The sequence below is a fragment of the Paramisgurnus dabryanus genome, chromosome 18 (genome assembly GCF_030506205.2).
Source record: "Paramisgurnus dabryanus chromosome 18, PD_genome_1.1, whole genome shotgun sequence".
NCBI lineage: Eukaryota > Metazoa > Chordata > Actinopteri > Cypriniformes > Cobitidae > Paramisgurnus > Paramisgurnus dabryanus.
The window spans coordinates 30748797-30755840 of NC_133354.1; the positions used below are offsets into that span (position 1 = coordinate 30748797).

General features: G+C 39.0%; 1 long non-coding RNA gene across 1 annotated transcript; it reads left to right on the forward strand.

Moving 5' to 3' along the window:
- Positions 1–214: 214 nt before the first annotated feature.
- On the forward strand, positions 215–4215 carry LOC135776992 (uncharacterized). Its single transcript, XR_010544271.1, has 3 exons — positions 215–879; positions 1026–1310; positions 1495–4215. It is a non-coding gene; the product is annotated as an uncharacterized lncRNA (long non-coding RNA).
- The last annotated feature ends 2829 nt before the right edge of the window (positions 4216–7044 follow it).

Consider the following 7044-nt stretch of genomic DNA (forward strand, 5'->3'; position numbering starts at 1 on the left):
AAATGTTTTAAGTTTTTTTTAGCTGTAATAATGATACATTTAAATGTTGTAAACACATCTACATAGATGCTGAAACGTACAATTTAAACGTACGAAAAAAAAACTTTTTTAAAGTTACATGTAAATACTACTTATTAACAATGAGAATTTTAAGGCTAAAAGTAGCTCCTAACTGGCGAATTTAGGAGCAACTCCTAAAAATAATGGGCTTTAGGACTCCTAATTTTTTCACTAAGAGCCATTCAAGAAGCATTCTAGCATTTTATCTTTTTAGTTGTTACAAAGATACCGCCTAAACCGTGAAGTAATGATTGTTGTGGATGTTGTGAGGGATGCAATAACAGCGCCAACTAATCGCAACAATCCAATCAGTGCTGAATTGAAATGTTTAACAACACTTCACTACCTGACACCAGGGAAAATTCAGTTGTGTAATTCTGACGATCTTGAGATATCCCAGCCATCGGTAAGCAGATCCATCAACCAAACCATCAATGCACTCTGTAGACCCTGTATTATTCGACAGTTCATACGTTTTCCTATGGACATTCGCCAAATCCAAATAAACAAAGCCAGCTTTATGGATATTGCCGGTGTACCTGAAGTGGTCGGTGCTATAGATGGGACACATATTAAAATAATTGCACCGCGTCAGGTTGAGGATGTGTTTGTGAACAGAAAGAAAACCCACTCCATCAAGTGGCCCGGATCAACTTATGACTCGAGGATATTGATGGAGAGTGGTCTGAGGCAACTGTTTGAGAGACGTCATGTGCCAGCTGGATGTCACTTGGTGGGGGACAGTGGCTATCCCTGTAAGTCGTGGCTCCTTACACCTTACCTCCATCCACAAGTGGGACCACAGTTAAATTACAATAGGTAAGTGCACATGTTGGCTATATTATTTAGGTGCCAAAATTCAATAGCATGACCACAATGTCAAAGCTTATTACAAATTATAGTGGTGGCTCTTGCTGTTGTTGGTTAAATCAAGAATGTTTACTGTTCCTTGGTGTATGTTTTAGAGCACACAAGAAGACATGCAGTGTGGTGGAAAGGGGGATTGGACAGCTAATGCAATGTTTTCACGTTTTACATAGTGAAATCCGCCTTAGACCAGAGAAGACGTGTTAAGTGATCACTGTGTGTGCGCTACTTCACAACCTGTGCCGGCAAAGAAACATACCACAGGCAGGAGATTGTGATGAGTTTGATGATGATGATGATGACAATGAACACAACCAATTTGTTGATGAAGTGGAACAATGTGGACTGGCATTCAGGGATCACTTTGTCCATACACACTTTGGGTAAATAATCAAATATGCACACATGAGTAAAGCCACATTTTTGCTCAATTTAAGTGGGTTTATTCCCTTTGCATTTTTGCAATCTTTAGAGTGAAATATTCAGACTTTAAATGTATTAGCCTCTCTTTTGCATCAAGGACCTTTTTAACACACACATTTCCATTTTCATCTTCTTTTCTTCCAGGGGTGATGGCCTTGCACCAGCAGCAGCCCTGAGGGGAGAGGAATAGGTGAAGTAAGAGTCAGGGGTGGAAGATGCGCAGGAAGAGGAAGATGACCTGCATCTGAAGGACCTGGGTTTTCATTTGGCCTGTAACATAAATTGTAGACTGTAAAAACATCTTATAATTTGTGAACACAGTTTTTTGTGTGGGTGTTTGGTTTGCACATAATGATATTGTATGCCCTTCATTAAATATCACCAAAAATGTACAAGTATTGCATTCATCGCATAAACATAGCCTACCCCTCTATTTCCATTAGCAGCTGCATTGCCGGATCAGTTTTACCCTCAAGGCCCGTTATGCTGGTGTCTGATCCAACGGCACTATACACCACCGATGCAATGTGGCTCAGTGGCTTAGGTGCTGGTCCTCCTCCTTAACAAATGTATGGACAGTTTCACCAACTTAAAAGCATTGCCTACATAATACTTAAAAGCACACTTTAATGTAAGCATATTGTTTATGACATTTGTTTCATAATTCATTACATTCATGACAAGCAGGAAGTTTGTAGAATTACATGAAACAATAATGATATTATATATTTAATATAATAGGCCTACCTGTTGCCATGTTTGCCCGTTTAAAAGCTGCAATCTCAACCCTCGACTGCGATTGTAGCACATACACCACCTCTCGCAGTCGTCCGGTGTCCGCGACACAAGCGGGAATGCTGCATTGATCTGTAGACAAATCCTCTCCCATGTCTCACGCTTAGTTTGGCTTGATATCCCAGTGCTGAATTTCTCTTTTATTATGTGTCTTTTTTCCAGCACCAACTGGGCCAGCAGCAGTAACTGATCCTGTGTCCAGTTGGGCTTTCTTTTACGTTTTGGCGAGCTCATGATCCACCGTCATTCAACAATTACATAAGGCTACTTCAATAGGAGCAACATTTCCTTACTTTAAGTAGTCTATTTAGGCTAATAGGATGTCAATTAACCAAGCAAGTGTTAATGCAATGTCGTTTTTCATTATTAGGCAATTTGCGGTTTTCATTATGGTATTAGGCTACCTTGATTTAATTTTATTTTATTCACGACTTTTCTCTCTCTCTCTGCCTTTTTAGAATTACACTTCACTGGGGCCTGCACAAACATGACATTATATATGCATTTGGATGACATTGAAATATGTCTGTGTCCTACACAAAATAATAATAGTAATGTCGTAATTCCATGATTTGGTGTGTCTGTGTTATGTTCCGCATGATAGCCCTGTCATCTAACAACCAATCACCGTGGTCATTGCGAGGGTGCATGAGAATTGACGTCATCCGTAGCAACGAAGACTCGCTCTTAGTTTAGGAAGGAAAATGTAAGTTAACCCTTGAATTTAATAGCTTGTTGAACCTCCTTTGGCACCAGTTACTTCAAACAAGCGCTTTCAGTAGTTCTGAATCAGACCTGCACATCGTTCAGTAGGAATATTTACCCATTCCCCTTTACAAAACCGCTTCAACTCAGACACATTTGTAGGATGTCTGGTGTAAATCGCACTTCTGAGGTCATTCTCCAGGTTAAGTTCTGGGCTTTGTCTAGGCCACTTCAAATGGCACATTTTGTTTTGTTTTTTGTCAGTCCGAGGTGGATTTACTTCGATCCTTAAGGTCATTGTACTGCTGCATCAACCAACTTCTACTTAGCCTCAACTGGCGGACAGCCACCCTGACATTATCCTGTAGGATATTTTGTTAAATTTGGTAATAAATTTTTCCCTCGATGATGGCAAGTGGTCCTGACTCTGAGGCAGCAAAGCATGCCCAGATCATGATGTTCTCTCCACCATACTTCACTGTTGCGAGGATGCTTACTGTTGGTAAGCTGTGGCCTTTTTGCCCCATAGTATTTTTCCCGAACAATTCAACTTTTGTTTTATCAGTCCATAAAATATTTTCACAGTAGCACTGGATTGTTTTGTATCCCTTTTCAGCCTTATGGAGTGCAACAAGTCTTGATCAGATATCTTTAGAGAGGCATGGTTCATAAGAGCAGCAATGTTAAAATGTTTGAGTGTCTTTTTATCAATCAAAGTGGCACTAAACCACACCTTTGAACTCATTTTATTAATTGGACTCCAGTTTGCCAGCTTCTGACACAAATGAGCTTTTATTAAAGTAAATAGTTAATGGGTTCACTTACATTTTCCTCCAGCAATGTGAATGTTTACTGGGTGTTTTAAAAAAAGACACAAGAAACTAGAATTACGTGTATGTTACACATTGTGTTTGTCCATTATTGTGACCTAGATGAGGATCAGATCACATTTTATGGCAAATTACTGTAAAAAAAAAACAGTTCATTCCTAGGGGTTCACAAACTTGCCACTGTGAATATGTATTTTCATATCTCTGGTCATTGTATATGTTGTGTGCATGTAAATATGTGCATATCATGTGATAATGACTGTAAATACAATATTGTAATATATATAACAATGCAGACTGTTATTTCTTGACATTTAAATGCAGTAAGCCACCTGAAGCTATACTATATGTTACACAAGATATGGCCTTGCATTATTGCTTTTATAAAATGAAGACAGCAGTAATATGATTAAAGATGCCAAAGGTCAATAAATAATTAAAGATATGAATGTAACTGTAGACATTTTTCATTGCAAAGTAATGTTGCCTTAATATTAAATGTGCAGAAATGTTATTTAAATGAAGAGTTATTAAATGCCTGTTAACACAAATGTATTGGCAAATAAAATCAAGGTTATCATTGGGAAATACAGAGATGCTTCTATGCTTTCCATAGGGATTTCTGAAATGTAAGAAATTTGATTTAGAAAATAAAGAAATGTTCTACTGTATATCTTATAAACATTGCTATTGCCAAAATTAACAAATGAAGAACCTTTCACTAAATGTTTCTTTGAGGAACAAAAAAGGTTCTTCTATGGCTTCGCTGTGAAGCACCTTTTAAGCACCTTTATTTTTAAGAGTGCACACACAGACACGCATGCAAGCACGAACACACACACGCGCGCGCAGTGTTTAAGTGCTAAAGTGGGAGTAGGTCATCAGGTCTGATCTCACTCAGTGTGAAGTGTGTTCTGTTTAATGAGGTTCAACATAAATGAGGTGAGAGAGTGCTTGGTTCTCACCACACCCTCCCAAACCAGAGCCGCAAGATCAATGACCACTCAAGGGAGAAGCTAGGAGGATTTTCTACTCTTTCTCTTTATCAAAGCAATCGTTCTTCCCATTCATGCTTTTCTTTCTCTCACCTCCTCAAAAGACACATGAAGACCCTCTGCTGTGCTCCTCCAAACCCGACAATTATCCTGAAACAACTCCCACATCACCACTGTCAGGAGACGGATCAACACCGAGTTAACTGCTGAGGTCATGGAGCAGGGAAAATAGCTGTCCTCCCATAAAATTAAGTCACTCCTGCTATTTGCGAGAATGGATATAGAGAGTGGATTTTAGAGGGAGATTGCTGTGTATGTAAAAGATTCAAGTTATATAAAGTGCATTAAACCGAAGCGAAAATGGTAAGAAAATAGGACAAAACAGTTGAGTAACAAATACGTGACAATGACACATAAACAGAAATTTGTGATACGATCACAAAAAAATTCAGAAATTCATGACAGTATCACGAAAAATAATAAAAAAATTACGTGACTATAGGTACGTTATTTCGTGTGACTGGGCTGAAATACACCATGTATACTACCATACCACAGACAAATGCATAGTTGGCTTACACTTTTAAAAGGGATGAGACACAGACAATGTTAAAATACTTGAAATAAACACATTTGATAGTTTATACTTTTCTAAAAGACCTTTATAAGAGTCGCAAATTAAAAGGTGAAATGACCATAAAAAGGCATGATTTGCACTTTTGATACAGTTTTTCACAAAAAACAAAAATATACTGTGATGTGATCAACTTCACATGTCAGCCTTGGTGTTTCACTGTGGTTTGCATTAAAAAGCAAAAATTATTGAAAATTAAAATTAATTTTCTGCCTGATCAATTCGGAGAGGCCATATAGGGGTTACCCTGGTAAATACTGTACACAAAGCAATGTGGCAAGCCAGCACCTGACTTTGAAACATGCAGCATGAATATATAAATGTGTTTTACTGGTAACTTGACTGACGTGCTGCCTTCTTGGTGAATATGTCTGTGACTTTGCAGCAGCTTGCTGCGTCTGAGGCCAGGGCTTTTCTTTTTTATCCGTTCACTTCTCTCTCTCTCTCTCTCTCTCTCTCTCTCTCTCTCTCTCTCTCTCTCTCTCTGCTCCTCCTTTGCGTTTGCCCTGCATATTTGCATGATTGTCAGATATAGCCAAAGAGGCAGTGCATTGCTGGCATTGGGTCATGTGGTGGCGTTTTCGCACCATGATTGCCTGAGTAGATTTTGAGAGGTCTGTCAATTATTCAGCAGCTTATCACATGTAAACCTGAGCTGACTGCTCAACTGGCAGGCCAGAACGACCGCCAGGCCACCAGGAAATCTCCTGGTGCTCCAGATGGACAGTCCGCCCGTGACCACAAATAAATACAAACTTTTGGTGTTTGGAATGAGGTTTATGGCATTCAATCTGCTAAGAAAGATTGATAAGAAAGATTGTGGCACTGCAAATTTACTTTAGATTAATGTTAAATCAACACGATTGGTTGAGGAGTTGGCAGAGGATAAGACACACGCCTTTCAGGTGTATATGTTTGGTGGGCTACGGCTTTAGTCATTCAATAAAGCTCGCATTCTTACAGTTTTTTTTTAAATGTCTGAGGGTCGCAGGAGATAAAGTGTCTACGAATTGTATGACAAGAAGAGAAAGGCCTCTGACGAAAGAAACAAGACCAGAGTGTTTTTGAGAGACAAGTTGGGCTTCCCACGCAAAGTTTCTACTCGACAGGTAAAGTTTGTCATGCTATTTGGAGGACTCTATTTAAAATCACTGCTAGTAAAAGTTGATGTTAGCTATAACTAGCTCTGGCACAAGTCACGAACCGTGCAGACACGGTAAACATGCCGACAGCAACTCGTAAACAGAGCGAAGAGAAGAACTAGGCTCCTGCATGCTTTCTCTCGTGCACGCGTTTAATAGGCGTTTCCTCTCTGGAGCAGGTAGAGTGTTGTGCATGTGCTTTTTTAAGTGGAGGGGCGGTTCTTTTAAAAAATTCGGGAAAATCTTCCGCTATACCTTTAAGAGTGGAAAGTCACTGCTTCCCAATTATGGTTTTAGATGTCTCTTTATTTAAAAGACCTGATTCAGCTTATCAATAAAATAAGGTCAATAAAACACTCCCAGGAGGTTCACAACAAGATAACAATAGGATATGTTGTGCTGTTGGCTGCAACAACAGTCGTCAGAGGAACCCCGAACTGCAATTTTATTCTATTCCAAAGGAGTTAAATAAAGGATTGCCTTCAAGCAGAAGTGACCATACGGATAACATAAATGCTTCCCTAATATTAAATGAATAGTAGAAAGTTCCCAAGTAATTAAATCAGGTTTCACAAAGACTTTTCACATGTTTA